This window comes from Ictidomys tridecemlineatus (genome assembly GCF_052094955.1).
Source record: "Ictidomys tridecemlineatus isolate mIctTri1 chromosome 1 unlocalized genomic scaffold, mIctTri1.hap1 SUPER_1_unloc_1, whole genome shotgun sequence".
Classification (NCBI taxonomy): domain Eukaryota; kingdom Metazoa; phylum Chordata; class Mammalia; order Rodentia; family Sciuridae; genus Ictidomys; species Ictidomys tridecemlineatus.
In genome coordinates, this window is record NW_027520942.1 from 226377 (window position 1) to 251209 (window position 24833).

Consider the following 24833-nt stretch of genomic DNA (forward strand, 5'->3'; position numbering starts at 1 on the left):
GAAGTGAAGTTGACCCTCTGAGGCTCAGGATTAATAGGATCCAGAAACTCAAGTGTAGAATTTAGTTTGGATATAGAAAAAAACCTGGTAGCCACATTAAAAATTTTTTTTTAAAGTTGTTTCTTGAGGATTAATTTACACACAGTAAAATTCGCCCTTTTTCATCTACAATTAAGGATTTTGAAAAGTGAATACACTCTCCAACGTAATAAGGATAGACCAGAAAGTCCCTTCATCATCTTCTGTTATCAGCTTCACTCCCTACATCCTTATGGTTTTTTTTTTTTTTTTTTGAGAATCATATATAAATGGAGTCTTTGCCTTTTAAGTTTGGCTTCACTCATTTTATACAATGCATTTGAGATCCATCCCTGTGTTGCTCTTAACAGTATTTTATTTCCTTTTATTGTTGTGTCATATGGTATGGATGCCCTGCACATTATTTATACATTCACCCATTGAAGGATAATTCATTTATCTGTTTTTCCACAGTGTTTTTGTTTTGTATTATTTTGTTTGTACCAGCGATTGAAACCAGGGGAGCTTAAACACTGAGCTACATCCCTAGCTCCTCTGCCCTTCATTTTTTCCCTTATTTTTTTTTTTTTTGTTGTTGCTGTTTTTGAGTCAGGGTCTTACTAAGGTGCTTAGGGCCTTGCTAAGTTGTTGAGTCTTGCTTTGAACTTGCAATCTTACATTTTAAGCTTCTCAAGCTGCTAGTATTCAGACATGGGCCATTGTGCCAAACTAGTGTTTTAAACTTATAATTAAAACTTCTGCAAACATCGGTATACAGGCACATGGACATAAGCTTTTATTTCTGTTGAGTAAATTGTTAGGGGTAGCATTGCTGAGTCATAAAGTAACCATGTGTGGAACTTTACTCGAAATTGTCAAATTTGTCTTCCAAAACCACTGTACCCTTCTTATTTACTACCAGCCAAGTATGAGGATTCCAATTGCTCCACATCCTCACCAACTTTTGACATTGTCATTTGTTCTTTTGTATTGTCTTTTTATTGGAGCCTGTTTAATAAATGAGTCGTGGTATCTCATGAAGAATCCAGGTTGTGTATGATGCTGTGCATATTTGCATGTCTTCTTGGCCATCGGCATGTCTTTGTTAAAGTGTTCCCTCTGATCTTTTGCCCATGGTGGGATTACTCCAGAGCTGTCCTGAGTGGTAATGCTAGTTCGTTTTAGTGGAGAACAGTGTTGAAGATCTAAGTCTTAATGTGTGGGTCATGGGAGAGTTAGGGGTGGACACAGTTGCTGCTGGGCCACTTCCCATTGTGACAAAATATGGGTAGCTAAAGCTTATGAAGTGGGTGAGATGCAGCCTGGTCTGGGGAGAAGAGAGTGGTGAAGCCAATGGATGAGGTTGTGGGAAGGAGAAAATGAAATATGGGAGAGAAGAAACCAGTCAGTGTCCAGGGTAGGACTCGATCTTTAGGCTTGACTTTTACTGCTTTGTTTACTTCAGCCCAGATGTTCTTGGGTCATGTTTTTTTGTTTTTTTGTTGTTGTTTTTTTCTGTTGTTGTTGGTTTGACTAGAAAATTATCATGGGGCATTGCTGCTGCCCCTACTCTCCAAGGTAGTGAAATTCAATGAAGGTGCAGGTTTAGGAAAATGTGAGAGGTGAGAAAGTGAGGTAGGAGTGGGGTGGTGACACTGTCTTTAGAGTAGTTATGCACCCCAAGGAAGAGCTGATAAAGTATCTGGAAGAAGGACAGGTGTGGCCAATGGAGACAGAGCAAGGATGCTGCACAGGGAGGCACAAGGAAATGAGGTGCCCTGAGAAGGTAGGAGGAGTGGTTGCCATGTCAGCCATGTCTGGGGAGAGCTACCCATGAGTGTGTCAGGGAGGTCACTCTTCCTAAGAGCCAGTGAAGCTAGGATGCCCTGGGTCACTCATGGGCTTCCATGGCCTTGGAGTCATGCTTCAGGCCTGAGTTGAGTCCTGGCTTAGCTGGCCAACTTAGGGATGGTCACTGGAAAATTTCCTTACCTAGTACTATTGTTCTTGAGGTCCCCTTCCATTTCCCATGTCTCTCTAGGATCACTTTCTTCAGGACACAACCCCTTTGACCAGGGCTGTCAGTAATTGCTATGTGAACCCCTGCATACCACTGGGATCCAAGTGAGTTGGTAAGCCAGAGGCTCAAGAGGTGTACCCTGGGGCTGGAAGTGTGGGGGTAAAGCTGGTCATTTTCCATGCTTCCTTGCCCCTACTTCCAGGCCCTGACACTCATCTGTTCCTTTTTTGAGGTTTTTTTTCAGGGCCCTCCACGACCCTCTTGGAATTTTCTTTTTCTTCCCTTTCTTTGTTCTTGCCACAAGAAATGATGTAAGGGAAACTACAGCCTGGCTGAGGCTCCTGGCTGGGAGCCCTGGGAACTGTGTCTTCCAGGCAGAGGGGTGAGGGTGGTCAGGGAGTCTAGGCCAAGGTGGGTATTGACCCCTTGGTTCTGACCTGTCACTCAGCAGGTCCATGTCAGAAGCTGTGTGGCTCCAGAGGGAGGAGGGGACTGACTTGAACCCAATGGATGTGATCGATCACGCTCATACTCCCCAGCACACTATCATACAGACCTTCCTGGGCACATCTTTCACAGAATGGATTTTGACTCCCATGGGCAGGGCTCCCCAGGGAGTGGGGAGGCTGCAATTATCTAGGAGACAAGAAGAGGCAGGTGTGCATTGGGAGAGGGCTGACTGTGGGTTATACAGTGACCTGGTGGGGGTCTCCTGGGGCTCAGGCTACAACTGTACAGAGGTAATGTTTCTCAGAATTCATGGGGGATTGGTTCTAGTATTCCCAAAGATACCCAAATCTCTAGCTACTCAAGACTTTTACATAAAATGGTGAAATATTTAAATATAAACCACAAAAAACTTCACATACAGGTTAAATAAACTCTAGGTGATTTATAATACCTCATACAATATAAATGTTATATAAACAGTTGTTGTACTGTGTTTTTTAGGAATAATAATTAGGAATAAATTTATACATATGTATGATCCACAAAATTATTTTTCTCAAAGGCATGTGATTCACATTTGATTGAAAGTATGAATACCAAACCTGCAGATATGGTCAAACAAGTTTACTTCAGGACTTCAACAACAGCCTGGACACCCAAGAGCATCCTGACTGAGAATGAAAGCTTTGGTGAAATAAAGGTCTATCTCTTGTCCCAGGGAGCTTGTGGACCAGCAGAGGAGACAGGCTGAGGGCTACATTGGAGAAGAGTCAGTGCTTGGTCTTCATGGGTCAGTCCATTTGTGCATCTGTCCACATTTGTATTCCAAAGGCCAGCTGCCTGTCATGCCCTGGAAGATGGGTGCAGGTGGCTGTGTCTTCAGGATCCCAGCCACAGCTCAGCATCCTCTATCCTATGGGTTGAGGGGGTAGGTTTCAGATCAGTTTAGGGCACTTTCATGGCAAGGACAGTCTTACAAGATCATCTTTTCAAATTTTTCATGTTTTCTTGTCTCAGATGAGGAGACCAAGTTTCGCACAAAGGGAAAGGCACACACTCCCGGTTGGAGATTCATTTTGGATGATCTTCAGCAGTCCCTTTAGTCCTCCATGTCACCTGTATCTCCTAATAGGATCTGAGAAGGGTTTTTCAAGACCTTGGAATGGCTCTTCTTAACAAGTCACATAAGCAAACTTGTGGCCTGTTCTGTTCTAAAGTCCCAGTAACAATGCCAGTAACGCATGGATTTACCTAACCATATTAAAGTGATTGCCTTTCCTTACCACCAATGGGATGTTACCCTGAAGGAGAAATGTTTTTTTGATGTGTCTCTGTGATTGTTCTATGCTTCTGGGGATATAAGACCCTAGGCCTGCTTAAATAGAGAGGTTCAGGAACTTATTAGGTTCCCTGAGAAGCTGTGGGCCCTTCCCACTGCATGGTCACCCTGGTGCCATGTGTTTCTCCCCCAGAGGGCAATAGAGCCTTGGAGGCTCTATTTTTCTCTGTACCAGCAAGGGCAACTGATGGCCTTGGCCAACCTCTTTGGGGCTTGCTGAGTAGACAAGAAAATGGTCTTCACCACTGAGGCCAGCAAGCTAGCTACCTTCCAGGAAGCTCAATTCTTCCTAAAGGTTAACAGGTGGTATGGGGGTGGCAGTGTGTGGGGTCACCAAACTCAGGTGTTCTTTATGGTATGTCACCTGACCATTGACAGTCCTAAAAGAGAAAGAATTTGGACATTGAACATCCCCTTTCTGGGTCATTTGCTGCATCCTCTTTCTCCAGGTCCTGCTTGGACCTTAGTTTCTGAAGAGCAGTAAGGTCCCTGGAAGCCTTTCCTAAAGCTCAGAGAAACCAGGGCTTAGGGCAAAACCCACTTTCTTGTCAGCTAGTTCAGAAGAATGGGTTTCTGTCTTTAGTTTAGACAGGATGTATACCCTGGCAGGCCCAATGGACTCTGAATCTTTCCCACAGAAAACTGACTGCAAATGACCCCTTTCCTCTTGCTGCTTCACCCTCTGCCCTCTGCTGGCTGCCTGAGCACTTCGAGTCATTTCACACTTAACCTATCTTAGTGTGCTCAGTGCTATAACAAGATACTTCAGGCTGGGAATTTTTATTCACAGTTGCAGTGTCTGGAAGTCCAAGATAAAAGTGTTAATAGGCTCACTGTTTGGTGAGCCCATCTCTGACTCATAAATGGCACCTTCCAAGGATATCTTCATGTGCTTGCAGGGTGAATACACTCCCTTGGGCCTGCATTACATAGGCACAAATATGCTCTTGTGGCCTAATTGCCTTCTAAGAACTCTACTTCTTTGTATCACAGCAATAGGAATTAGATTTCCACAAAGGAATTTTAGAGCAACATAAATAATCAAAACATCGCATCCTCTTGACATTAAATCAGAATCTAGGTGTATTCATCAACTTTCTGTCCCTGTAGTGAAATTCAGGAGCAATTAACCTATAAAGAGAACAAAGTCATTGTGGCTCCTGGTTTGGGAGGTTCTAGTACATGGTCATGTGGCCCCATTATTCAGTGCCTCTGGTGAGGGCACTGATGGTAATGACAGACTTTGCAAAATCTCATGAGCCCAGAAGCAAAAAATAAGACTGTAAGAGGAAGAGACTGGGGTCCTAATCCCCTTCTTGGGCAAATCTCCAAAAACCTAACACCTCCCACTATTCCCTACCTCCTCTAGTTTCCATCACCTCTCAATAGTGCAAAACTGGGTACCAGTTCTTTTCCACATGGGCCTTTGTGGGACACTCCTTTAATTACAGCATCGGGCAATAATCTGATGTCCCAAAGACTTCCTTTGTAACTAACCTATTTTACTTGATTTACTTATATTGATTACTCTCAGGTACTTTGGAAGTACTGGGCTCTGTGTGCGAGTTATGTCACAGAAGGAGGGAGGATTTAGGTTTTGGCTACAGGCTCTGTTTCCGTGTGACTGACACTCCTGCCAGTGGGAGGAGGGGGGCTGAGGGCAGCTTTCACTAGGCACTCTCAGGATGTCAGGTCCACACATTGCCTCATTGGTCAAAATGTGGACAGTTGCAACAGGAAACATGGGTCACAAAACGATGGTCAGTAGAAACACCATGAAGCTGAGATGTGGGAAAATAGGATACAATGAGCTCTAGAAAATGGAGTTCATTCAGGAGGGTAAGCCGAATTAGGTCAACTGGGGGAAATAAAACTGCAGCAGCCCTGTGGCCAGACCCTGTGCTGAATACACCACCTACATCACATGAAATCCTCAGAAACCCAATTTGCAGATGAAGAAAGAGCATCTCAGCCTTTATGTGTCTTGCCCACATCACAGAGCTTGAGCCAGGATTGCAACTAATGTGCATCTGGGTTCATCTGCATCATGTGTTTCTGCAAATCATGGCATGGAAAGGGGTTCTTGTTTCTGCCAGTTTCCTTTTAATCAAGAAAGATCATGCCTTGAATCTAGCCTTCAAACACAGTGATATTTGTTTAGCACTTACCAGGTATGACAAGCCATTATGTTTGTTGGTATTCTGGAAATTGTTTGCTATTCCAGCCAGTCTTCTCTGGTATACTTGTTGAAATTTCAGCCCCTATTTGCCTTTCTCACGTAATGGTCTGGAATTGGAGAGAACTGGAAGTCACATGATTAATGTAGGAAATCTGATCTTATAGAAGATTAGCAGTATGTCCTTGGAAAAGTCATTTTTCTGCCTAGACGGAAAGTACCCAGGCATCAAGGAGCATGCCCAAGGATGCACACAGCAGCTCTGAATGATAGCAGGAAAAACTGAAGACCACCCAGGATAACAGCAATGAACCATGGTGACCTGAGTGGTAGCCATCCTCCAAGTTGGTGCCTAGCCACCCTTACCTCTGGTATTGCCCCAGGTGGTAAACCAGGGCCAATCTAAATAATCAATAGCAAATGGCAAAAGGAAAGGCAGATCACATTGTCAAGACAAGGGCTTCCATCTTGGGATATTTTTCTCCTCCTTTCTCTCTAATCACTTGCTCTGGGGAAGCTGCCTTATCATGAGCAGTACTGGAGAGAGCCCATGTGGACAGAGCAGAGTCCACCTGCCACCATCTATGGGAATGAGCCACATGGGAGCCAAAGTTCTACACAAGCCTCACAGTGACTGGAGCCTCTTCAGAAGACTCCAGCCCCAGCCCACAGCTCAGCTGCAACCTCACCAAAGGCCCTGATCCAGAACCACAGGGACAAGCTGCTTCAGGTTATGGGTTCAGAAATGGTGTGAGATAATACTTTTTTGTTGTTTTCAGCTGCTGACTTTTGAGGTGAAATTTGTTACACAGTAATAGGTCACGGATATGCCACATGCTCTAGAGCATTATGTAAAAGTGAAAACAGTGGGGTAGGTCTAGTGTGCTGATAGGGACAAATGTTTTGTTAAGAGAAAGTAATAATTGCAGAAAAGCACATATAGCCATTAGTCTTATGCCAAATAACATAACCACAGACTATGCCTTGTATTTATTTATATATGCATGTATACCATTCATTAATAACTCATTATGATACCCAGACTATTAATATTAGGTTAACTCAGTAAGGGAGTTGAATGAGGAAAGTGCAGAAGGGGATTTTCATTTTTATTCCCTATGGGAAACACCAGCCCTGCCCCTCTCTTTGATCCCTTCCTTGCTGGAACCTTAATACCTGGCAGTGGACATGGGACTTGCATCAACCTAGCCCTGAGGGATCCCATCCATTCCTCCCCTACTCTCTCGCCATGCATGCTGTCTCTACACCAATACAGCTGTCCCTAACCCTAAGCCATTGCACTCCATTCCCCAGTCCTGGCCTCTTGCCTGAGTCCCTAACTACTTTCCTCATGTCGAGTGGCATAGTGTGGCGTCGCTGTGTGTCTTGTCTGACCTGAGGGCCCCTTGCTTGGGTCTCTGGGCATGCTTCCCTCGATGACCTTTCCACCTGCCTCTGTCTCCTGCTCCTCATGTAGCCCCTTTCACCACTTCTCATTGACCTTTCCTAAAGCACTCACAAACCTCTTGCTCCTTGGTCCCATATCTCAGTTTGTCAGTATGTCCCTTGCCTAGACTCCTGGCTTGGGTTCTGGCCCTCGCCCCTCTCTGAACCCACCGTGAACCCCGGCCATGCCCTCCTGTTGCCCTCCTCCTGGCCACCTTTTCTTGCTAGGCCTCCTTTGCCTGATCCCTGGCCCTGGATTCTCACCTAGGCCAGTTTGCCATGTGAGAAACAGAGCCCTACCCTCTGCCTGCGCCCCGTGCTCTCCCTGGGCCCTTGGTCATGCACTGGGAACCCTGACACCTAGCAGTGGCCCTGGGCCTGGAGGCTGGCTCCCCCTGCCAGATCCCCTGCCTTCCCTCTCCAGGCTTGTCCACTTTCCTGAGCCCCCATGCTCAGACATGACCCTTGGCTTTCCATTCCCTGGTCTAGCTCCTCACTTGAGCCTCTGGTGGACATACTTACTCCTTGAGTCTCTGGGCTTTGATTGCAGGCCCCTTGCTGGGGCTGCTTCCCTGCTCTCCTTGGCTTCCCTGGAGTGCAGAACATTAGTGCCAGGCCACATTCCGGGCCCCACCTTGGGCATGGGCCCTCCTCTAGTCCCTAACCTGTGCTCCTTGCTGGGTTCCTGGCTCCCACCTATCCCACAGGGGCCTCTGGCCTTCCTGGCTGTGCTCTTCTTGGGCCCTTCTGTGTGTCCATGTCTCTGCTGGGCCCCTTTTCTGGAACCCCTTGCCAGGATGCTTACCTGGACCAGAGCACTAGACCTGTGCTCTTGGCCCTGGGGGCTCCCTTTGAGAAAACATAACCCTGCCCTTTTCATGGGCCATTTGGTCTTCCTCACCCAAGCCCTGCTCCTCAACCCTGACACCCAACAGGGGACCTGTACTTTGAGTCTTCCTCCCTCTGAGACCAGCCGTTCCCCTTTCTCCTCTCTCTCCCCTCTCTCCCCTCCCCAGCCCTGGCCCTTTTCATGCACTTTGGCCCAGACCCTCATACTTGGCTCTCCATTCCTGGCCATGGCTCCTTGCTTGAGCCTCCAGCTGCCCTTCTCCAGGATTCCATCCCTATACCTTGATTTCAAGCCCATATTTCCGGCCCCTCCTCTGCCTTCCTTCTGTTCCCCTTGTACTGTGGTATCCTGGCAGTACCTGGACCCTCCACTACACCTGCCTTTTCTTACCCTGGGCTCCTCCAGTGGGTTCTGGCTCCCCACCGACCTGCCCTGCCCCCACTGCATGCCACGTAGCCCCTCAAAGTGCCCTCTTTTGGCCCTCCTTTGGTACAGGCTCCTTTCTAGGACCTGCTCGCCTGAGGCAGAGGAATGGAATTAGCTGGGCTTTGGCACTCAATGCTTCCTATGGGAAACACAGCCCTGTCCCTGGCCTGGGTCCCTAGGCTTCTGGAACCTTGATGGCTGGCAGTGAAAGTGGGTCCTGGGTAGATCTAGCCCTGTGCGATCCCCTCTCTTCCATCCTGTGCCCTTTGGCCTTGCATTCTGCCCCTCTTTCAACCCAGCCTTTTCAAACCCTGACCCTACCAGCTCTAGACCCCAGGCTTCTCTGCTCACCTGAGTCCCAGACCACGTTCCCCCTGTAGGGTGACACAGATTGGGGTTCTTTGTATTGGGATTGACCTAGGGGCACCTTGCTAGGGTCCCCTAGGACAATCCTCTTTCTTACCTCTGTACCTTCTTCTTCCTCCTGGTCCTCATGAGGCCCCTTCCTCCCCTTCCTCTCGCACTTTCTCCTGTTGCTGACTAGTCTCCTGCTCCTTAGATTTTTATCCTAGGTAGGTCAGATGGGTCCCTTGGCTGGGTTTGTGGCTTGGATCCTGGCTCTCACCTCTCTCTGCACCAACCCCGACACCCTGCCGTGACATCCCATTGCCTTACTCCTGAGCCTCTTTTTTTGCCAGGCCTCCTTTACCAGGTCCCTGATCCAAGATTCTCACCTGGGCTGGATGCCTTGGGAGAAACAGAGCCCTTCCCTTCTACTGGGCCCCTTGCTCTTTCTGGGCCCTTGTTCCTGCACCAGGAACCCTGACACTTGGCAGTGGCTTTTGGCATGAAGGCTAGCTCCCCCGTGCTGGATCCCCTGCCTTCCCTCTCCAGCATGTCCACTTTGCTGAGCCCCCTGGCACAGTCCTGGCCCTTGGCTCTCCAGTCCCTGGCATGGCTCCATGTTTGAGCCTCTGGTAGGCATTTTTGCTCTTTGAGTCCCTGCAATTTGACTTTGGGCCCCTTGATGAGGCTACAACCCTGTTCCCCTTGGCTTTCCTGGAGTGCAGAACACTAGTGCCAGGCCTCCATCCTGGTCCCGCCCTTCCCTGCTTTCCCCAGGCATGGGCCCTCCTCTAGGTCCCTAACCTGGGCTCCTTGCTGGGTTCCTGGTCCCCATCCCACACACAGAGGCATCTGGCCCTTCAGGTTGTGCCCTCCTTGGGCCCTCCTGTGTGTCCCTGTGTCTGCCGGGCCCCTTTTCCCAAACCCTTGCCAGGAGGCTTACCTGGGACAGGGTACTGGACCTGGGCTCTTGGTGCTGTGGGCTCCCTTTGAGAAAAAGGAGCCCTGCCCCTTGCCTGGACCCTTTGGACTCCCTCAGCCCAGGCCCTGCTCCCAAACCCTGACACCCAGCACTGGACCTGGCCTTTGAGTCTTCCTCTCTCTGCACCACCCACTCCCCTTTCTCCACTCTCTCCCCTCCCCAGCCCTGGCCCTTTTCATGCACCTTGGCCCAGACCCTCATGCTTGGCTCTCCATTCCTGGGCATGGCTCCTTGATTGAGCCCCCGTCTGCCTTTCTCAATGACCCTGTCCCTGTTCTTTGATTTCAGGCTCTTTTATCCTCCCCTCCTCTGCCTCCACTCTTTTCTCTTTGTGCTGTGGTATCCCTGCACTGCCTGGGCCCCCCACTACCCATGTATCTCCTTAGCCTGGGCTACTACAATGGGTTCTGTCTCCCCACAAACCTCCCCCTCACCTCTCCATGCCAGGTAGCCCCTCACAGTGCTCTCTTTTGGCCCTCCTTTTGTCCAGGTTTCTCTCTGAGGACTTGGTCCCCTGGTGCAAAGTAGTGGAATTGGCTGGCCTTTGCGCCCTCCATTCTCCCTATGGGAAACCCAGCCCTGTCACTGGCCTGGGTCCCCTAGGCCACTGGAAACATGAAGCCTACAAGTAGAGGTGGGACTTGTTCTGACCTAGCCCTGAGTGATCCCTTTCATTCCCTCCTCTGCCATCTGGCCTTGCATGCTGTCCCTCCTTCAACCCAGCCCTTTCTAACCCTGACCATTTCAGGTCTAGTCCTCAGGCCTGGCCTTTTGCCTGAGGCCATGACCGCAATCCTTTTATCATGTGGCAGAGCATGGGGTCACTTTGTCTTGGTCCTGACCTGGTTGCCCTTAGCTGGGGCCCTGTACCGCTATCCCCCCAGTGACCTTTGCACCTCCTTCTTTCTCCCAGTCCTCATCCAGCCCCCTCCTCCCCTTCCTCTCGCACTTTCACCTGGCACTCGCCAGTCTCCTGCTCCTTGGGTCCTTCATCCTAGGTGGGTCACATGGATCCCTTGACTGGGTTACTGGCTTGGGTCCTGGCTCTCACCCCTCTCTGCACCTACCCTGACTGCTGGCCGTGCCCTCCTGATGCCCTACTCCTGAACCCCTTTATCTTGCCAGTACTCATTTTTGGGTCCCTGGCCCTGGATTATCACCTGCGCCAGGTTGCCCTGTGAGAAATAGAGCCCTGCCCTTCACCTTGGCTCCTTGCCTTCCCTGGGCCCTTTGTCCTGCACTGGGAACCCTGTCACCTGGCCGTGGTCCTGGGCCTGGAAGCTAGCTATCCCCTGCTGGGTCCCCTACTTTCCTTCTCCAGCCTTGACCACATTTCTGAGCCCCCAGACCTAGCCCTGGCCATTGGGCTCTCTATTTCCTGGCCTGGTTTCTCTCTTGAACCACTGGTGTCCTTTTTTGTTCCTTGAGTCCCTGGGCTTTGACTTCTGGCCCCTTACTGGGGCTGCTTCCCTGCTCCTCTTGGCTTAGCTAGAGTGGAGAACACTAGTGCCAGGCCACCTTCATGGCTATGCCCTTTCCTGTACCCCACAGGCATGGGCCCTCCTCTAGGTTCCTAACCTGGTTTCCTTGCTGGGTTCCTGGCTCCCACCCAACTTACATGGGCCTCTGGCCCCTCAGACTGTGCCCTGCTTGGGCCCTCCTTTGTGTCCCTCTCTCTGCCATGCCCCTTTTCCCAAACCCCTTCCCAGAATGCTTCAATGGACCAGGGGACTAGACCTGGGATACTGGCCATGTGGGCTCCCTTTGAGAAAACGTAGCCCTGCCCCTTACCTGGGCCGTTAGGTCTCCCTCAGCCTGCTCATGAACCCTGACACTTAGCACTGGACCTGGGATTTGAGTCTTCTTTTTTCTGAGCCCCCCACTATGCTTTCTCCCTTCCCTCCCTTTCCCAGCCCTTTCCCTTTTCATGCACCTTGGCCCAGGCTCTCACACTTGGCTCTCCATTTCTGGCCATGGCTTTTTGCTCTCCCTTTTCCAGGATGCTGTCCCTGTCCCTTGATTTCAGGCCCATATTTCTGTTCCCTCTGTTCCCCTTGTACTGTGGTATCCTGGCACTGTTTGGACCCTCTGCTACCTCTGCCTCTCTTTAGCCTGGGCTCTTCCAATGGGTTCTGGCTCCCCAGTGACCACCCCCCGGCATGCAAAGGAGCCCCTCAAAGTGCACTCTTTTGGCCCTACTTTCTGAGGACCTGCTTACCTGGGGCAGAGGAGTGGAATTGGCTGGCCTTTTCACCCTCAATGTTCCCTATGGGAAACACAGCCCTGCCCCTGGCCTGGTTCTCCTAGCCTGCTGGAACCTTGATGCCTGGCAGTGGAGGTGGGACCTGTGCAGATCTAGTCCTGTGCAATCTGCTCTCTTCCATTCTCTGCCCTTTGGCCTTTCATGCTGCCCCTTCTTCAACCAAGCCCTTTCAAACCCTGACCTTTCCAGCTCTAGTCCCCAGGCCTGGCCGCTCACTTGAGGCCCAGACTGCATTCCTCCTGTAGAGTGGCACAGCTTGGGGTCCTTTGTGTCAGGTTTGACCTGGGGGCCCCTTGCTGGGGTAACCTGAGGTGATCCTCTCATTGATCTTTGTGCCACCTTCTTTTTCCTGGCCCTCATGCAGCCCCTTCCTCCCCTTTCTCTCATGCTTTCACCTGGTGCTTGCCAGTCTCCTGCTCCTTGGGTCCCTCATCCTAGGTGGGTCAGATGGGTCCTTTGCCTGAGCTCCTGGCTGGGGTCCTGGCTCTCACCCCTATCTGCACCCACCCTGAACCCTTGCAATTCCCACCCTTTGCCCTACTCCTGACCCCTTTTTCTTGCCAGGCCTCTTTTGCCAGGTCCCTGGCCCTGGATTCTCACCTGGGCAAGGATGCCTTTGGAGAAACAGAGCCCTGTCTTTTGCCTGGGTCCCTTGCTCTCCCTGGGCCCTTGATCCTGCACCAGGAACCCTGAATATTGGCAATGTCCTTGGACGTGGACGCTAGCTCCCACTACTGGATCCCCTGCCTTCCGTCTCTAGCCTTGTCCACTTTCCTGAGGCCCCTGGCCCAGCCCTGGCCCTTGGCTCTTCATTCCCTGGCCTAGCTCCTCACTTGAACCTCTGGTGGCCATTCTTGCTCCTTGAGTCTCTGGGCTTTGATTGCAGGTCCCTTGCTGGGGCCGCTTCCCTGCTCCCCTTGGCTTATCTGGAGTGCAGAACACTAGTGCCAGGCCACTGCTGGGCCCTGCCCTTCCCTGCTCTCCCCAGGCATGGGCCCTCCTCTAGGTCCCTAACCTGGGCTCCTTGCTGGGTTCTTGGCTCCCACCCCTCCCACAGGGGCCTCTGGCTTTTCTGGCTGTGCCCTGCTTGGGCCCTCCTGTGTGTTCCTGTCTCTGCTAGGACCCTTTTCTGGAACCCCTTGCCAGGATGCTTACCTGGGCCAGGGGATTGGACCTGGCCTCTTGGTCATGTGGGCTCTCTTTGAGGAAATGGAGCCCTGCCCCTTGCCTGGGCCCTTTGGCCTACCTCAGCCTGGGCCCTGCTCCTGATCCCTGATATCCAGCAATGGACCTGGGCCTTGAGTCTTCCTCCCTCTGAGCCACCTGCTCTCCTTTCTCCCCTCCCTCCCCTCCCCAGCCTGTCCCTTTACATGCATCTTGGCCTAGGCCCTCACATTGTCTCTGTATTCAATTGGCTCTACATTCCTTGGCATGGCTCTTTGCTTGAGCCTCCAGCCGCCCTTCTCCAGGATCCTGTTCCTATCCCTTGATTTCAGGCCCATTTTTTTGCCTTTCCTCTGCCTCCACTCTTTTCCCCTTGTGCTGTAGTATCCTGGCATGGCCTGGACCCTCAGCTACCCCTGCCTCTCCTTAGCCTGGGCTCCTCCAATGGGTTCTTGCTCCCCACTGACCTTCCGCCCCCCTGCATGCCAGGTAGCCCCTCACGGTTCCCTCTTTTGGCTCTCCTTTGGTCCAGGTTCCTCTCTGAGAATCTACTCGCCTGGGGCAGAGGAGTGGAATTGGTTGGCCTTTGCACCCTCAATGCTCCCTATGGGAAACACAGCCCTGCCCCTGGCATGTGTCCCCTAGGCCCCTGGATCCTTGATTCCTGGCAGTGGAGGTGGGACTTCTACTTACCTAGCCCTGAGCGATCCCCTCCTTTCCCTCTTCTGCCCTCTGGCCTTGCATGCTGACACTTCTTCAACCCAGCCCTTTCTAACCTTGGCCCTTCCAGCTCTTGTCCCCAGGCCTTGCCACTCTCCTGAGGCCATGACCCAGTTTTCCCTGTTGTGTGGCACATCTTAGGGTGCTTTGTGTCCTGTTTGACTGGGGGTCCTTGCTGGGCTTACCTAGAGTGATCCCTCAGTTGACCTTTCACCTCCTTTTACCTCCTGGTCCTAATGCAGCCCCTTCCTCCCCTTCCTCTCCCGCTTTATCCTGGCGCTCCCTAGTCTCCTGCTCCTTTGGTTCCTCAGCTTAGATGTTTCAGATGGGTCCCTTACCTGGGCTCCTGGCTTAGGTCCTGTCTCTCGCCCATCTCTGCACCCACACTGACCCCTTGCTATGGCCTCTCATCGCCCTACTCCAGACCTCCTTTTCTGGCCAGGCCTCCTTTGCCCGTCCCTGGCCCTGGATTCTTACCTGGGCCAGGTCGCCTGGTGAGAAACAGAGCCCTGCCCTTCATCTGGGCCCTGTGCTCTCCTTGGGCCCTTGGTCCTGCAGTGGGAACCTTGTCATCTGGCAGTGGCCCTGGGCCTGGATGCTAGCTGCCCACTGCTGGACACCCTGCCTTCCCTCCCCAGCCTTGTCCACTTTCCTGAGCCGCTGCCCCAGCCCTGGAATTTGGCTCTCCATTCCCTGGCCTGGCTCCTGGATTAAGACTCTGTGTCCCTTCTTGCTCCTTGAGTCCCTGGGCTTTGACTGCGGGCCGCTTGCTCGGCCACTTCCATGCTCCCCTTGGTTTCCTTGTAGTGCAGAATTCTAGTGCCAGGCCACCTTCTGGCCCTTCCCTGCTCTCCTCAGTCATGGGCGCTCCTCTAGGTCCCTAACCAGGGCTCCTTGCTGGGTTCCTGGCCCCCACTCCACCCATACCTGGCCTGTGACCCTTCAGTCTGTTTCCTACTTGGGCCCTCCTGTGTTTCCCTGTATCTGCTAATCCCTTTTTTCTGAACTCCTTCCTAGGATGCTTATTCAGGCCAGGGAACTGGACCTGGGCACTTGGCCCTGCGGGCTCCCATTGAGAAAATGTAGCCCTGCCCATTCCCTGGGTCCTTTGCCTTCCCTCAACCCGGCCCCTGTTCCACAACCCTGACATCTGGCTAGGGACCTGGGCTTTTAACCTTCTTCCCACTGAGCCACTGGCTCCCCTTTCTCCCCTCCCTCTTCTTCACCCCCTCCCCAACCCTGTTTGTTTTTGTGAGCCTAGGCCCAGGCCCTTACATTTGGCTTTCCATTCTTGCACCTGGCTCCTTGCTGGAGCCTCCTGGCTGCCCTTCTCGAGGACCTTGTCACTGTCCATTGATTTTTGGCCCCTTGAGCCTGCCGTTCTTATGCCTCCCCTCTGTTCCCATTGCATGTGTCTTTCTGGCATTGCCTAGACCCTCCCTTCCCCCTGCTTCTCCCTAGCCTGGGCTCCTTCAATGGGTAATGGTTCCCCACTGACACTTCCCCAATCTTGTACCAAAGTTATCCCTCAAAGTGCCTTCCTTGGGCACTTCTCTTGTCCTGGTCTCTCTCTGAGGATCTACTCACCTGTGGCAGAGGAGTGGAATTGGCTGGATTCTGGGCCCTGAAGTCTCCCTATGAAAAACACAGCCCTGCCCCTCGACTGGGACCCTTCACTGTCCAACCTTGACACCTGGCAGTAGACATGACCCTAGAGATGACCCCCTAAGCCAACCCAGCCCTCCCTCACCCTGACCCTTTGCCCTGCAATCCCCAGGCCAGGTTGCTGGCCTGAGCCCCTTGCTGCATTCCTTGTGTGGCATTTCTTTGCATGGTATCCCATCATGTAGGGTCTGAACTGGGAGCCTTTGCTCTAGCCTGCTAGCATGCTCCGTTCTGTGCCCTTTGCGTGGACCTCTGTCTCCTCATCCTAGCTTGCTCTGTTCTTTTCTCTCCTTCCCCTAGTGCATTTTGCTGGTGCGCGTGCCTCTTGCTTATTTGATCCCTAATATCTTTTGGAGTGGTCAGTCTCTTGACTGAGCTCCTTGATTGGGTCCTGGCTCTTGCTCCTCTCTGCACCCACTATGCCCTCCTGTCACACTCCTTCTGGCCCATGTCCCTTGCCAGGCACCCTTGGCCTGGTCCCTGGCCCTTGATTCTCATCTGGGACAGGGCACCTTATTGGAATCAGTGTCCTGCCCCTTGCCTATGCCCTTGCTCTCCCTGAACCCGGAACCCTGACACCTGGCAGTGCCTCTGGGCCTAGAGTCTGCCTTTCCCTGTCTGGATTCCCTGTCTTCCCTCCCTAACCTTGTCCACTGTCCTGAGTCCCCTTCCCTGTGCTGGCCCTTGGCTCTCCATTCCCTGTCCTGGCTCCTCACTTGAGCCTCTGGGAGCCATTCTTGTTCCTGGCTTTCATGGGCTTTGATTGTGGGGCCCTTGTTGGGGCCACTTCCCTGCTCCCTTTGGGTTTCCTGTAGTGCAGAGCACTAGTGTCACCCTCCTGCCCTTTTTCAGGCCCCTTTCTTCCCTGCTCTCCTTTGGCCTGGGCCCTCCTCTAGGTTTCTAGCCTGGGCTCCTTCCTGGGGTTTTGGCTCACACCCAACCAACACCCTTCCTGTGGCCCTTCTTGCTGTGTTCTCCTTCAGCCCTCCTGTCATCCCTTTGCCTGCTGGGTCCTTTTTCCAGATCCCTTTTCCAGGATGCTCACCAGAGACAGGGGACTAGAACTGGGCATTTATCCCTGCAGCCTCCCCTTTGGAAAAGGTAGCCCTGCCCCTTGAATGGACCCTTTAGCCTCCCTCAGCTGGGGCCATGCTCCTTAATTCTGACACCCAGCAGTGAACCTGGGCCTTGAGCTCTCCTCTCCCTGTGCCACTTGTTCCCCTTTCTTTCCTCATACCCATCAACAACCCTGTCTCTTTTCATGGGACCCAGGAGAGGTTCCTGTAACTTGGCTCTCTATTCTTGGTCCTGGCTCCTTGCTGGATCCCCAGCCATCCTTCTCAAGGACCCTAACCCTGTCCCTTGATTTCAGGCCCCATGCTAAGGCCAATAGCCTAGGTTCCTCGAATGGGACCTGGCTGCACACTCACGCCACCATCCCTGCCCTAAGGTATCCCCTCACAATGCCCTCCTTTGGCCCTTGTGTTGTCCATGACTCTCTCTGCTGATCTAGCCCCTGGGTCAGAGGAATGTCATTGACTGGCCTAGGTTCCCTGTAGACTCCCTATGGGAAACAAAGCCATTCCCCACACTTGGGCCCCTTGCTATTTCTGGGCCCTTGGTCCAGCACCCAGAACCCTGACACCTGACAGTGGTGCTGGGCCTCAAGCCTCACTCCCCCTGCTGGATCTCCTGCCTTTCCACCCCAGCCCAGTCTACTTTTCTGAACCCCTGCCCCAGCACTTGTCTTAGGCTCTCCATTCTCTAGACTCACTCCATGCTTGAGCCTCTGGGGCCCTTTCTTGCTCTGTGCTACCTTGAGCTTGGACTGCAAGCCCCTAGCCTTAGTTACTTTTCCACTCCCCTTGGCTTCCCTGCACCTCAGAACCCTAGTGCCTCTCATGTACCGGCCCGCCCTTCCTTGCTCTCCCCTTTGCTGGGCCCTCCTCTAGGTTTCTAGCCTGGGCTCCTTTCTGGGGTCCTGGCCCGCACCCCACCAACACTCTTCCTGGGCCCTTCATGCTGTGCCCTCTTTTGCCCCTCCTGTCATCCCTGTCCCTGCTGGGCCCCCTTTCCAGATCCATTTGTCAGGATGCTCACCAGGGTCAAGGGACTGGACCTGGACATTTGGCCTTGCGGGCTTCCTTTGGAAAGAGGTAGCCCTGGCTCTTGCCTGGGCCCTTTGGCCTTCTTCAGCCCAGGTCCTGCACTCCAAACCTGATGCCCAGCCGTTAACCTGGGCCATGAAACCTCTCCCTGTACCAACCACTCTCCTTTCTCCATTCCCTTCTCTCCCCAGTCCTGTTTAATTTATGGGACCCAGGAGTCCTGGAACTTGGCTCTTCATTCTTGGGTCTTGCTCCTTGCTGGAGGCCCAGGCATTCTTTCTCAAGGACCCTGTCCCTGTCCCTTGATTTCAAGCCCCTTTTTCGCCCCCCCTTCCTACCCTCTGTTTCCCTTTTATTGTGATATCCTGGCACTGCCCAGACCCTCCCTTCCCCTTGCTTGTTTCTAGCCTGGGCTCCTAGATTGGGTCCTGGCTGCCCAATGACCCTTCCCAATCCAGGACCAAAGGTATCCCCTCCTTTGGTCCTTCTCTCTCTCTAAGGACCTACTCACTTGGGACAGAAGACTGGAATTTGCTGGCTCTGTGCCCTGAACCCTTTCTAGAGGAAACACAAATATGCCCCTGGCCTGGACCCCGTTCACTGCCCAAACTTGACACCTGACAGTGGACATGGGCCTAGCGTCACCTTGCCCTGGGCGATCCTCTCCCTTTCCTCCCCTGTATTCTAGCCTTGCATGCTGCCCTTACCCCAACTCAGCCCTCCTGAAACCTGACTCTTCGCCCTCCAGTCGTGGGGCCTGGCTGCCCACTGGATCCCCTGGCCCAGTTCCTTGTGACATGTGACTTCGCATGGTGTTTCTTTGTGTTGGGTCTTACCTGGGGGTCCCTTGCTTTGGCCCCCTAGGGTCCTCCTCTCGGAACCCTTTATGCTACCCTCTGTCTCCTTATCCTAGCTCTGCCCCTTCCTCTCCTTCCTTTAGCACTTGCCCTGTGGGAGTAGCCACTGGTGGGCCTCATGCACCTAGGGTCACGTGCTTGGGCTCCTCGCTTGGGTCCTGGCTCCCAGCCCTCTCCATTCTCACCGTGACCCCATGCCATGTCGTCTCATCCTCCTCCTCCTCCTGGTCCCCGTTCCTTGCCAGGCACCCTTTTCCAAGTCCCTTGCCAAGGATTTTCATCTGAACCAGGGTGCCTTATTGGAAATAGAGCCCTGCCCCTTGCCTGGTCCCCTTGCTCTTTCTGGGCCCTTGGTCCTTCACCCTGAACTCTGATACCTGGCAGTGGCACTGGGTCTCAAGTTTGCCTTCTTCTTGCTGGATCTCCTGCCTTCCCTTCCCAGCACTGCCCTCAGTCCTCAGTCCTCTTCCCTAGACACGCTCTTCTCTCTCCATTCTGTGGCTGGGCTCCTATCTTAAGCCTCTGGTAGCCCTTGTTGCCCAGCATGTCCCTGTGTATTGACTGTGGTCCCCTTTCTTTGGCCATTTCTCTGCTCCCCTTGGTGTCCCTGCACTGCAGTCCACTAGTGACACCAGTCTCCCCATCCCTGCCCTTCCCTGATGTCCCTTGGCATGGTCTCTCCCTTAAGTCCCTAGCCTGGGCTCCTTGCTAGGGTCCTGGCCCCCACCAACCCAGCACCTTTCCTCAGACCCTTCCCACTATGGGAAAAAGGTACACTCCTACACTGCTGATGAGACTGCAAGTTGGTGAAGCCAATATGTAAAGCAGTATGAAGATTTCTTGGAAAATTGGGAATGGCACCACCATTTGCCCCAGCTATCCCTCTCCTCTGTCTATACCCAAAGGACTTAAAAAGCAGCATACTGCAGGGACACAACCACATTAGTGTTCATAGCAGCACAATTTACAAGAGCTAAACTGTGGAACCAATCTAGATGTCCTTCAATAGACGAATGGATAAAACAAATGTGGCATATATACACAATGGAGTTTTACTCAGCAATAAAAGACAATAAATTCATGGTATTTGCAGGTAAATGGATGGAGTTGAAGAAGATAATGCTAAGTGAAGTTAGTCAATCCCAAAAAACCAAATGCTGAATGTTTTCTTTGACATAAGAAGGCTGCTTCAGTGTGGGATAGGGAGCGGGAGCATAAGAGGAATAGAGAAACTCTAGATAGGGAAGAGGGGTGGGAGGGGAAAGGAGGAGGCATGGGGTAATTAATGATTGTTGAATGTGATGATCAGTATTATCCAAAGTACATGTATGAAGACAGGTGTGAGTATACTATGTATGCAACCAGAGATATGAAAAATCGTGCTGTATATATGTAATAAGAATTATAATGCACTCTGCTGTTATATATAAATAACAAACAAAAAACAACAACAAAAAGAAAAATTAGAGCAAAAAGGCTGTAAGGGTACAGGCCAAAGACAGAAAGATGAGTTTCTCCAGAGAAGAGTTGAGAGAATATAATTGAGGGATTAATTTAAAAAACTTAACTTTTAGTTGTAATGTTCTAATTTGATTAAATAGAGATAGAGCACTAGTGAGCACTATATGATGAATGTATTGAAGATTCATGTGTCATTTAAAGTTAATTTAGAAATAGACACATGTCCACATCAAGAGCTTGGTGGGATAGACACTTGCTGGCATTCTGAGGGCAGCATAGCTCAATACTAAATGGCTGTGCATCAGAATTTCCAGAGCTTCAGGTGCCAGTCCTGCCTCCAGCAGGAACTCTCATGTGACTGGCATTGTGGCCCTGAACTTGGTGCCTTTCTAAGGCTTCCTAGGTGATTTGAGCAAACAGCTAGGGCTGAGATTCATGCTGGGACTGAACAAAACAGAAGTGATAGTCAAAATGGAGGTTGCAGAATGTTGTGGTACCCTGGGCTGGACGCTGGAACAGAATGAGTTGCTAACAGCCCATCCCTGCAGCAGCCTCTTGGTTTAAGAAGTGTGTGGTCAGGGAAGATGTGGCAAGGTTGTGGCAGCTGATGAACAACACAGGGACCTCTGACCTGTTGCCACAACTTTGTTGTAGATCTTGTTATTTCCAGATGAGATGTTTCAGAGCTTTACACAGTTGGGGTAAATTTCCAGGTTGTATATGAATTATCTTGAAACAGACTTTAGAAAATCTTTTGTGTTTTGAATTTTGTATTTTAAAATGTTGGGGTTGGATGGTGGTCTTTACTTGGCAACCTGGACAGCAGGAGCTGGAGCTCACCTGGGGCTAGGAGTGCTTGGTGGAGATGGACACTCTTCATGGTCACAAGCTGGCGATACGGTACAATGAGCTAAGTTCAGACTCTAAGAAAAGCATTCCCTTCAGGCTCAGGGGTGAGAACTGGCTGAGAAGCTTGCTGTTTGTTCTGGAACCAAAGAGTAAGAGAGAAGGGCCTGTCCCTGGGAAAAGTCACGGAATCTTGGAGCTGGGGAAATCAGTGCTCATAGGTCTGGTGCACTCATTTCACAGTTTGGCAGAAAAGAGGCCAGGGAGATGGGGAGGCCAGGTTCAGCTTCACACCAAGCTCTCTTCATCCCCAATTATAGGACTCTTGCTTCTATTTTGCTTTATTCCTATCCTTGCCAAAGAGATGTCTGTGTTGAGCTAAATTAGCCTCTGGATTTCAGAGTGCCCAGAATTGAAATTATGGCTTCTTGAGTCTCTCTTTGTCTTTGCTGGAAATTTCTTATTTTCTGTTAGGTAAAAGCTCTGTGAGAGGGCTTGCTTCAGTTTTACAGCTGCTAACACTTAACAAAACAAAATCATTCTGTTGAATGTATGATTTCTTTAATGCCTTCCACCCCTGAGGGCTGGTGCCCAGTCCTACCTCACTTATTGCATGTTGGTGTCCATCTCCTGCTTCTTGGGAAAGAAAGTATGGGCCACTCTCACCTTACTGGGGTGTCCAGCTGAGATGAATTGGGTGTATTGCCATGAAACTTACCCAGAGTTGTTGTCACACCCCATTCTGATGCCAGACCCTGCAGGGGTCTAAGGATCGGCCTGTCCAACCATGTACATTTTGGGTTGGTCATAGGAAAAATGGCCTGTAGAAAAATGATCATGTATAAAATCCAATATGATGGTCCCTGATAAGAAGAGGAAACATGGACACATGGGCCTGTGTCCTCACAACCTAGGGAGAAGGTAGCCCATCTTAAGCTGAGTAGAGGCCTCAGGTCCCTTGACCTCAGACTTTCACCCTTCATTTCTGCAAAAAAAAAAAAAAATCCCCCTCATGTTTAACCCTGTCAATCTGATTATTTGTTAAGCTTCTGTGGTTTAATAAACCCCGCTGGTGGCACTTTGTTATGGCAACTAGAGCTGGGACACTTCCCCAGCTAGATGCTTTCTAAGGCCCTATCATATGATATGCTGTGAATTTTTTTGTGTGTTTGTGTCCTCTCAGTTAATTATTAAAAATAGTTTCTGGAACTTAGGGAACTCTTAAAGGGTTGGCTGGGGCTGAAGTTGGGAGTCCACCTCCCCAAGGCTCAGAGCCTGGGAAGAATGGGGAAGTAGGTGCTTTTCCAGATGTGGTGTTGGGTTTGCGCCTTCATCTAAAAGCTGTCCTGATGAGCTGGCTCTGCAAGTTAAAAAGAAATGCTCTACATCCTAAAGCAGGCAGAGAGGGGATGCTGCCAGGTCACCCAGGCAGACTCTGCGTCCCACCCATGGATAAAGGGTCAGACCAGCCTCTGTGATTCTGTATTACCAGCCAGCTTCACTGTGTAGGTGTTTCTTCAAGTCCACTCAGCAGCACGCTGGGGGCATAGTGGGCCCTGTGCTGGCCATGTGCTGGCCATGAGTTTGCATAGAGGTCAGCCCCACCATCTTTCCCCATATCCTACCCAGTGCATTTGTTGTCAGTATCCTTGCAATTGCAAATCATAGAAAATCAAACTAGCATGTCCAGTGAGAAAGGGGTATATCAATTCTCATAACTAGTAAATTAATAACTAGCTGACTCCTATAACTAGAAAGTCTTGAAGGGTGCAACTGGTTGAAGACTTGATTGGATTCAAGAGTCCAAAGGACACCATCAAAAGCACATTTATTTATCCTCATCTCCTCACCCGCTTTCCCCTTCTATGATTTTATCCTCCAGTAGACTTCCCCTGTCTTATGGCAAAGGGGCTACCAAATCAGCTCAATGAGATGATTTGGTGTAAACAGTTTGCCTCTGCTTGGATCATGTGCCAACTTATGAACATTAGTAATATTTGTAATATTTAGAAATAATTATACTATTATCAAAATGTCAGGGAGGGTACACTGGCTGGGCCAGAGTCCAGAGTTGCCATAAGCCTTATAGAAGGAAGGAAGGGGATAACCATATGGAATGGACTCCCACATTCAAGGAAGGATTTCTGTTGAGACAGACAAAATAAACAAATGAATAAATTTAAAATAATTGTAGTGGTAAGGAAGTCTTTGGTCGAATGAAACCTCATGCCGTTTGTCTTTTTAGTGTTAAGTTTTTTGAGTTCTTTAAATATCCTAGAGATTATTGCTCTATCTGACATGTGTGTGGTAAAAATTGGCTCCCAAATTTAGGTTCCCTCTTCACCTCATTGATGTTTCTTTTGCTGAGAATAAGCTTTTTAGTTTGAGACCCTCCCATTTATCATTTCTTGAATTTCTTTCTTTCACTTTAGGAGTCTTGTTAAGAAAGCCGAGGCCTAATTGGCATGATGGAGATTTGGGCCAAGTTTTTCTCTGTTAGGTGCAGTGGCTCTGGTCTAATTCCTAGGTCCTTGATCCACTTTGAATTGAGTACTGTGCATGGTGAGAAAGAGGGGTTTATTTTTATTTTGTTGCATATGGATATCCAGTTCACCCAGCACCATTTGTTGAATAGGCAATCCTTTCTCCAAAGTATGTTTTTGGCACCTTTGTCTACTATGAGATTCCTGTATTTATGTGGGTTTATCTGTTTCTTCTGTTCTGTACCATTGGTCTACATGTTATTTTGGTGCCAATACCATGCCATTTTTGTTCCTGAAGCTTTGTTGTATAGTTGAAAGTCTGGTATTGTGATACCTCCTGCTTCACTCTTGTTGCGAAGGATTGCTTTTGCTATTCTGAGTCTCTTATTTATCCAAGTGAATTTCATTATTGCGTTTTCTATTACTAAAATAAATGATGATGGAATTTTAATTGGATTTGCTTTGAATCTCTGTAGCACTTTAAGTAGTATCACCATTTTGACATTATTCATTTTGCCTATCCAAGAGCATGGGAGATCTGTCCATCTTCTAAAGTCTTATTCAATTTCTTTCTTTAGTGTTTCATAGCTTTTATTTTAGAGGTCTTTCATCTCTTTTATAAAGTTGATTCCCAAGTATTTTATTTTATTTGAGGCTATTGTGAATGGGGGAGTTTTACTAATTCTCTTTCAGGGGATTCATCATTGAGATGTAGAAATAAATTTGATTTTGATACATTCAAGCAACAAATATTGAAGAAATGTTCAACATCTGTTGTAATTAGATAAATGCAAATCAAACATACTCTAAGATTTCATCACATGCCAGTCAGAATGGTAGTTATCAAGAATACAGACAATGTTGGTGAAAATATGGGTAGAAAGGCACACTCATTCATTACAGATGGGACTTCAAATTGGTGCAACCAATCTGGAAAGCAGTACGGAGAATTTTTAGAAAACTTGGAATGGAGCCACCCTTTGATGAAGCTATTTCATTGCTTGGTCTATACCCAAAAGACTTAAAAGTAGCATACTACAGGGACATAGCTACATCAATATTTATAGCAGCTCAATTCACAATAACTAAACTGTGGAAACAGTCTGGATGTCCTTCACCATTAAAAGAGAATAAAATTATTCTCAGCATTAAAAGAGAATAAAATTATGACATGTACAGATAAATGGATGGAATTAAAGAATATTATGCTAAGT